Genomic DNA, 9334 nt, shown 5'->3' with positions numbered 1-9334 from the left:
AGGCTCCGCAAAAAATAGGACGTCCTATTTTTTTATTTTACGGATGGTGCTACCAAACTTTAAAATGGGAGCACGGCCTGAAAATGCGGGTGAATGTCCACGGCCGGCCGTAGCCGTAATCACGGACCGGGATTACGGCTGTGGCCCTGCGCACGGGGGCGTTTGCATACACACGTGGTGTATACACTGTGGTATACTACAATGTCTGCCTAATCGAAAAATATTCTGCAACTTAGACAGTTTTCTCCAGTTCTTGCTTTGCAGAATATTTTTCTTATAGGTATACAACTCAACTTGCGACTTTTTGTTTGGAATTTATGTTCCCCATTAGAGTCTAATGGCCAAACGAGGAAATTCTGCACAAAATACGCAGAATAAATTGGCATGCTGCGGATTTGAAAGTCGCACCACAGAACAATTTCTACACGACTTATCTGCGATTAATTTCCGCAGCGTGGGCATGAGATTTGCAAAATGCTGCGGAAATTCTTCACAGATTTCCATTGTGGAAATCCCGCAGTGTTTACGCTGTGTGGGAACCCGGCCTAAGGATGCATGTTGCAGCTTTTCTTGCAGACATTTTCTTCGAATGAAAAACTAGTTCCATTCATTTGAATGGAATTTATAGAATTTTATATAACTGATGCAGAAACAACCTCATTCAGATGAATGAAACAGATTTTAAGTCGCAGAAAATTTCTGCAACAAAATCTATCGTGTGCGACTACACAATTACATTGCAGCAAACTATAAGGGCTCGTCCACATGCTACAAAATTGCCGCATTTTTTTCAGCCGGAATTTCGGACGGAAAAAACGTAGCAGAATACAGTAGCAGAATAGCGGATGAGATTTAACAAATCTCATCCAGATGCTGCGTAAAAATTCTGAGCAGAAATTGACCTGCGGTGCGTATTTTTCGGACCCCAGCATGTCAATTCCTGCTGCGGAAAGTGGCCAGAATTGCTGCGTTTTTCAGAGGCGATGTCTCCATCTCCTAACATTGTGAAAAACGCAGAAAAATATGCACCATTTTCTGCCATAAAAACGCAGGAAATGGTGTTTTCTCCGTAGCGGAATGTCTGCGTTTTTCAATGGAAATTTTCTGCAGCAATTCCGTTGTGTGTGGACAAGCCCTAAGAGAGATTTGTGCAGCAGCTGCTGATGTATTTAGCCTAGACTGGACATAATTGTATCCACTTAGCTTAATGGACTAGTTATCTACCAGTTCAAAGCCCGTAAGGGTATGTTCACACGCTAGCTTGCTTTTACGGCTGAATTGACAGCCTGTTTTCAGAAGAAAACAGCTGCCTCGTTTCAGCCGTAAAAGCTCCTCCTCGTATTTTACGAGGCGTCTGAGACGCTCGTAAATCTTGAGCTGTGCTTCATTGAGTTCAATGAAGAACAGCTCAAATTACGTGGCAAAGAAGTGCCCTGCACTTCTTTGCCGAGGCAGTCAATTTACGCGTCGTCGTTTGACAGCTGTCAAACGACGACGCGTAAATTACAGGTCGTCTGCACAGTACGTCGGCAAACCCATTCAAATGAATGGGCAGATGTTTGCCGACGTATTGTAGCACTATTTTCAGGCATAAAACGAGGCATAATACGCCTTGTTTACGCCTGAAAATAGGTCGTGTGAACCCAGCCTGAATGTCAAAAAGAGTGTTCTCATTTACTGACAGCAAACTAATATCTTAAATAAGCACTCTGGCAAACGGGTTTTTTTTTGCGCATATCATGCTAACTCACTAGCATTATTCTAGCAGTGTTATTTGTGTCTTCCCAGCTCAGTTGCATCTATATATTTTAAACCCTTTCGTTTTAAGCAGCTGTGACCACCAATATAGACCATGCTCCCATGGGTGAACAGGTCAGTTTCTCCTGTGTAAAAAAATAGAGCAAGACAGCACTTCTTTTCAACGGTCCTGCGTACTTCACCCTAGAGCTGTCTCGCTCTATTTTTTGGATTACAAGAACTGTGGATCTGATCATCTGAAGCAAGCACTACTATAATGTAGATAGTTATCTGGTGCTGCTAATTTCCCAGTTGCTATTCTTTCCTGTTTGTCTGACCTCCTGTGAACTACAGGATTACATCATCACCAATCAAATACCTCCTGCAGCACTCAGACCACTCCCCTCCGAACCAAGCTCCACCCTGCTTGTCCCTCTGTATGTCCCCTTTGCATTAAGTTCTGTTGAAGAGATCATTTATGCCCGATTTAAGGGATCGGGGGTGCAATGTTGTTCAATTTGCTGTGTAAGAACTTATACAAGCAGGAGATAGGCTAAGCTGCATCACATTGAATACAGGTTTTTAGTAGGGATGTCACGATACCAGAATTTGGACTTCGATACCGATACTTCGTTTAGTATTGCGATTTCGATACCAATTCGATACTTTGCCAACAGTAATAATAATAAAAAAAAGTTCTTCCATTTTCTGATGTGAGGCACAAGTTGTGATGATGAATTTAACCTCCACGTGCCTCACATTAATAGTAATTAACCCCATCATGTTTCTCAGTCATAATGGGTTAATGTATAAGGTACATGATGGGGTTAATTACTATTAATGTGAGGCACATGGAGGTTAAATTCATCATCACAACTCGTGCCTCACATTAATAAGTGAAAGCTGTTTTTTTGTTTTTTTTACAGCGTACACATCATAAATGATGCAAAAAAATTGTTGTGCAGGTTATTATGGCCGCACCAATACTGAATATGTGTATATTTTATGTATTGAGACTTATTTTATTGTTTATTGTAAAAAAGGTGTATGTGTATTTTTTTTACATTTAACATTACTTTATGTTTTTACATTATTTTTTAAACTTTAATGTACTGGCATATATCTATATTACAGTACATTAGCCTGTGTACTGATAGTACACAGGCAGTTAGGACATACCTAAGTATGCCCTAACAACAGGAAATATGGAAGGACAGCCCTGGGATCCTTCAATGGACCCTGGGCTGTCTGCCCATATATGGTATGTCCCTCAATCGCGTCACAGGAATTCCCTGTGACGCGATCCAAGGGGCATCCCCCTTCTCATTTTCCCCTGAATGCTGCAGTCCGCTGTGATCGCAGCATTCAGGGGAATAACGGCGGAGATGAGAGGTTTCTCTGATCTTCGCCTTTATAGAGCGGGGCTGCGGCTGTGTAATACAGTCATTGCTCCGCTCATGACAGGAAGTGCGTGCGCGGTCAGCATGAGGAGATGCGGCTGGCACTGCACTAATGAGCGGCGGTTCAGGCACTGAGGACAGAACATGGTGGTGTTTTGCAGTGCGCCCGCCATGTTCTGTCTTCAGTGCCACCGCTCGTTAGTGCAGCGCTGGCCGCATCGCATCATCCTGACCCCGCGCACTTGTCGGGATTCAGGAGCGGGGCAATGGCTGTATTACACAATCGCAGCCCCGCTCTGATACATTCATGTGTTACAATACTGAGCTGTGCGACCGCACAAAGTATCGAAATACATGAAATAACGGTATCGAACCATTTGGGGATGCAGAGTATCGAAACCAGTATCGAAGTTTCGATGCATCGTGCATCCCTAGTTTTTAGTAGTAAAAAAATATATATTAAAGAGGGACATTTATGACATATCCACAGGATATCAAGAAAAAAAGGATTTTTGAAGCAGCACTATTCCCGAGTATGATGCGGTGCACGCTGTCAAGCCAGGCAAACCCACTCCGGCACGATGTAAATTTCAAAGAAGTAGTACGACAACAGCACACGTCTTCAAATCATCAAAGTGGTTTTATTGTCAAGACATCCACAAACGACAGGCAACGTTTCGACCCATAGTGAGTGAGGGGTCTTTGTCAAGCCTAACATCATGTCTAAAAACATCGTTATAAATAGGTGAATACAAATGATCACATGGTCCATTCTAACCAGTGAAAATCGTGAACCTGGTCTCCCAGGTGAAGCATACATTAGTCTTAATGACATTCTTCAAATAGTTATATAATCCTCAAAAAAGTGTAAAAATGCAACATACAGTACATCTTCAATACATCATCAACAACAATATGTCAGTCACTGTTGTTGTAATGGAAAAATGAAGGAGGGAAGTTCACCACACTCCAGGTTCCAGTTACAATCCTAGAGCGCTACTGCGCTTGCTCCGCAAACAGTCGTCTCTGCTGCACAAATAGAAACCAGCATTTGATCAAAAAAGAATCACAATCGGATATACGTAGATATAATAATATCCTCAATCATGACAAGAATCCATCGAACTATAGCTATATTTCTATGCAATTTGAGGCAAACTCAATTCGGTTGTTATGGAAGCCTTCACTATGTGATGATAAGTCACGTGTGAATAGGTCTCCGAAGAGTCAGAAAAAGGGGGAAGAGGTCAGGTTATTACTGCTTCATAATATAGATCACAAAGTGATAACATTATCAAATAATCTATTGTGTTAAATCGCCTACATAAATTAGATCACTGAAGTGATCAAAAAAACTTTTTGGGGAATGCTCGTAATATCTGTCCGACGAATTACATCAGACAATTATACCGCGAAAGAAACACAAGATTATAGAATGATGATCAAACATCATCTGTGCCCTCCCTATTTGGGTCCCTATAAACTCAAAATCAATGCACAAAAACTCCCGATGGATGCAAACATGAGAGGAGCCACTATACTCTTCATTCTGGTCATACATCCGCTGGTGTGTGGTGAATAAGCCTCCATCAAGAATATTCTCAAACTGTAAGAAATATTCAGAATATGTTTAGAAAGACATCATGAAAACAAGAAGATGAAAAATAGATGCAATAAAATTTATCCACGAAATCACCCATCGTGTACATTGTTAATAAAAAATGTTAAAAACAGCAATGGGATCTCAGAGTCCAGGTATTATCTTATATTCTAGATTCAAGCCTTTGGGGTATAGGGAATCTAATTCAAAGATCCAACGTAATTCCTTCTTTTTCAATAGCTTCTGTCTATCCCCTCCCCTCCTGAGTATCGGGACACAATCTATTACCCTAAATCTCAATTGATTTAACTGATGATTTTTCTCAATAAAATGCCTCGGTAATGGAAGTTCCATCATTTTCTTCCTGATTGTACTTTTATGCTTATTAATTCTCAATTTAATAGGCATAGTCGTCTCTCCTATGTAAATTAATGAACAGGGACATGTGATCATATATACAACGAAATCTGAATTGCATGTAAACCTATGTCCGATATTGAAGACCTTCCCAGTGTATGGGTGCTGAAATGTATTCCCTTTCAAAATATTATTGCAATTGCAACAATTCAAACATGGAAAATTTCCATTTTTAGGGGGGCAAAGTAGTGATTGTTTGTTTTTTTTCCTGCTTCCCACGTCTGACTTAACCAATGTATCTCTGATATTCTTAGTCCTCCGATATGACATAATAGGTGGTGTTCTCAACGTGTCAATCTCATTATGCCCCTTGGACACTATTGGCCAATTTTTTCGCAGAATATTGCCTATGCGACCACTCAGATTGCCAAAGGTTGAGATGAACGGTATACGTTCAGCTTGTGTACTCTTGATTTTGGACTCCAAACCATTGTCTAGTCTGTCCTTATGTTTCTGCACAAGATTCCTAGGATAACCTCTCCTCTTAAATTTATTGCACATCTGAGTCAACCTAATTTGTTTTTGTGTAGTGTCTGACACAATTCTATCTACTCTCAGTAGTTGACTCCATGGTAAAGACTCAATCATGTGTCTAGGATGGTTACTGCTATATAAGAGGAGATTGTTTCTGTCTGTGGGTTTCACAAATAAGTCTGTGGAAAATACTCCATCTTTCCATTGTACCAATGTGTCCAAAAATTGTAACTCTCGGTCAGAGCAAACCATTGTAAATTTAAGAGCTGGAATATGAGTGTTAAGTTCTAACAAGAATTGATCTAGACACAACCTATCACCCTCCCATATGACAAAAATGTCATCAATAAATCTCCACCAGCAGCGGATGTGGCCCATAAATGGGGAGGTGTAGACATGCTCCTCCTCAAAGGTGGACATAAAGATGTTCGCATACGTTGGGGCCACATTGGACCCCATCGCCGCCCCCCTTAGCTGTAGATAGAACTGGTCACCAAAGAGGAAATAATTCCTCCCTAGTACCAGCTCCAACAGCTGGAGGATGAAGCGTCTACACCCTGGGTCACATCCGGTGCTGGCGAGACATTTCTCTACTGCCCTTAAACCTCTATTGTGTTCAATGCTAGTATACAAGGATACAATATCAAATGATACAAGTAATACGGGACCTCTAGCCTCAATATGCTGTAATTTATTCAAAAAATCTGTTGTGTCTTTAATATAAGACGAGGCCTTCAAAACATGTTCTCTCAGGACTTTATCAAGAAAAATTGCGATATTGTTAAAAATGTAACCTCTCCCCGACACAATAGGTCTGCCTGGGGGGGGCATGCAAATTTTTATGAATCTTAGGTTGTGTATATAATATTGGAGTGATTGGTTCCTCCACCTTCAGAAACTTCCCTAATTGTTGGTCAATAATACCTTGTTCCACTGCAACATCAATAATCCCTTTAATCTCTTTCAGTAACTCTGACTTAGGGTCTCTAGGTAGCAATTGATATATCTCACTATCTGCCAGTTGACTATAAATCTCAGATTCATATTTAATGCTATCCAAAATGACCGTAGCCCCACCTTTGTCGGCCTGCTTTATGGTAATCTCCTTATTACTCATAAGTTCCTTCAAAGCCTTCCTTTACTTATTTGTAAGATTCAAATTAATCCTTGTATCATGAATGGTGCTCTCTTTTAATATCCTAATCTCATCTAGCACAATCTTTGAGAATGTGTCAATGACTGGGCTAGAGGGAGGCATATATGTACTAGTTGCTCTAAGACCCAATTTGTTAGACTGAAACATACAATTGGAATCAATTTTATCACAGACAGTATCATTTTCTTTAGAAAACATTATTTTAAGGTTCAGACGTTTAAAAATCTTTTTAGGTCAAGATCTAATTGGAACCAATCCACATTAGTATCAAGACAAAATGATAGACCCTTCTGTAACACTTGTAGTTGGTCATTCGTAAGATCTATAGACAAAATATTTACCACTATGTTTTCGTTCTTGGAGGATTCCTCCTCATTGGGGGTCTCGATCTCGAACAGAATCGGCCTCTTGCGTTGTCATTGATGCTTCCGTCCACCCCTACTAGACCGTCCATGCTTCCAAGTGGACCTTTGTCTAAAAAAGGCACATGATTGGCGTCATCGGTTGAATCAGAATCACCTGTGGTGTATAGAAGATTGCCACTCCCCAATTTCCTTGGTTTTATCCGTCTCTGGGAAGGACCATATGTATTGATGTTTTGCCAATTATTAATTTTTCCATTTCGATAGTCCTCCAGATCACGATGCCACTTATCTCTTTTCGTTCTCTCTATCTCGGTCTTCACTCTATCCAAATTAATGGAGATTTTCTCCTTTAGAGAACCAAAGGTCTGCTCATTAGAGGATTGAACGATTGATGCTTCAACTTCCTTCAATTTGTTTTCAATCTATACGATTTCTGATTGCAGATATTCCACATTGAGAAGTATCAAATCAAAGGCATATTTATTGGATATGTGTTCGAACTTCGTACAAAAGTATTCATTATTAGGAAACAGATTCGGGCGTAGATGTGATCTTAAGCCTCTGGGGATTCTCTGTGCCTTGTAGTACTCCAATAATGTGGATAAATGTAGCTCCAGTGAAATCTTTCTTTTAGCTTCACTTTCATATTGCCTCTTTAAGGCATCCATTGATGGAGTACTTAGAAACGCTGAATCATAAGTTGCACTCTGTACAATCCTCAACGCATCTTCATTGCTGTATGCAAATGTCTTTGACATACCTTGTAAAGTTGGTGCAGTAGTATCTCGGGGAATCAAACCCATGACACTAGGTGGATTCGGATTCATCCTCCAAAATGCACGCTTCTGTGGTTTGATATCAAGAAAAAAGGGATTTTTGAAGCAGCACTATTCCCGAGTATGATGCGGTGCACGCTGTCAAGCCAGGCAAACCCACTCCGGCATGATGTAAATTTCAAAGAAGTAGTAGGACAACAGCACACGTCTTCAAATCATCAAAGTGGTTTTATTGTCAAGACATCCACAAACGACAGGCAACGTTTCGACCCATAGTGAGTGAGGGGTCTTTGTCAAGCCTAACATCATGTCTAAAAACATCGTTATAAATAGGTGAATACAAATGATCACATGGTCCATTCTAACCAGTGAAAATCGTGAACCTGGTCTCCCAGGTGAAGCATACATTAGTCTTAATGACATTCTTCAAATAGTTATATAATCCTCAAAAAAGTGTAAAAATGCAACATACAGTACATCTTCAATACATCATCAACAACAATATGTCAGTCACTGTTGTTGTAATGGAAAAATGAAGGAGGAAAGTTCACCACACTCCAGGTTCCAGTTACGATCCTAGAGCGCTACTGTGCTTGCTCCGCAAACAGTCGTCTCTGCTGCACAAATAGAAACCAGCATTTGATCAAAAAAGAATCACAATCGGATATACGTAGATATAATAATATCCTCAATCATGACAAGAATCCATCGAACTATAGCTATATTTCTATGCAATTTGAGGCAAACTCAATTCGGTTGTTATGGACGCCTTCACTATGTGATGATAAGTCACGTGTGAATAGGTCTCCGAAGAGTCAGAAAAAGGGGGAAGAGGTCAGGTTATAACTGCTTCATAATATAGATCACAAAGTGATAACATTATCAAATAATCTATTGTGTTAAATCGCCTACATAAATTAGATCACTGAAGTGATCAAAACTTCTTGGGGAATGCTCGTAACATCTGTCCGACGAATGCTGAGTGGTCGCATAGGCAATATTCTGCGAAAGAATTGGCCAATAGTGTCCAAGGGGCATAATGAGATTGACACGTTGAGAACACCACCTATTATGTCATATCGGAGGACTAAGAATATCAGAGATACATTGGTTAAGTCAGACGTGGGAAGCAGGAAGAAAAACACACAATCACTACTTTGCTCCCCTAAAAATGGAAATTTTCCATGTTTGAATTGTTGCAATTGCAATAATATTTTGAAAGGGAATAAATTTCAGCACCCATACACTGGGAAGGTCTTCAATATCGGACATAGATTTACGTGCAATTCAGATTTCGTTGTATATATGATCACATGTCCCTGTTCATTAATTTACATAGGAGAGACAACTATGCCTATTAAATTGAGAATTAATAAGCATAAAAGTACAATCAGGAAGAAAATGATGGA

The sequence above is a fragment of the Rhinoderma darwinii genome, chromosome 1 (assembly GCF_050947455.1).
Source record: "Rhinoderma darwinii isolate aRhiDar2 chromosome 1, aRhiDar2.hap1, whole genome shotgun sequence".
NCBI lineage: Eukaryota > Metazoa > Chordata > Amphibia > Anura > Rhinodermatidae > Rhinoderma > Rhinoderma darwinii.
This window is presented reverse-complemented; position numbering follows the sequence as displayed.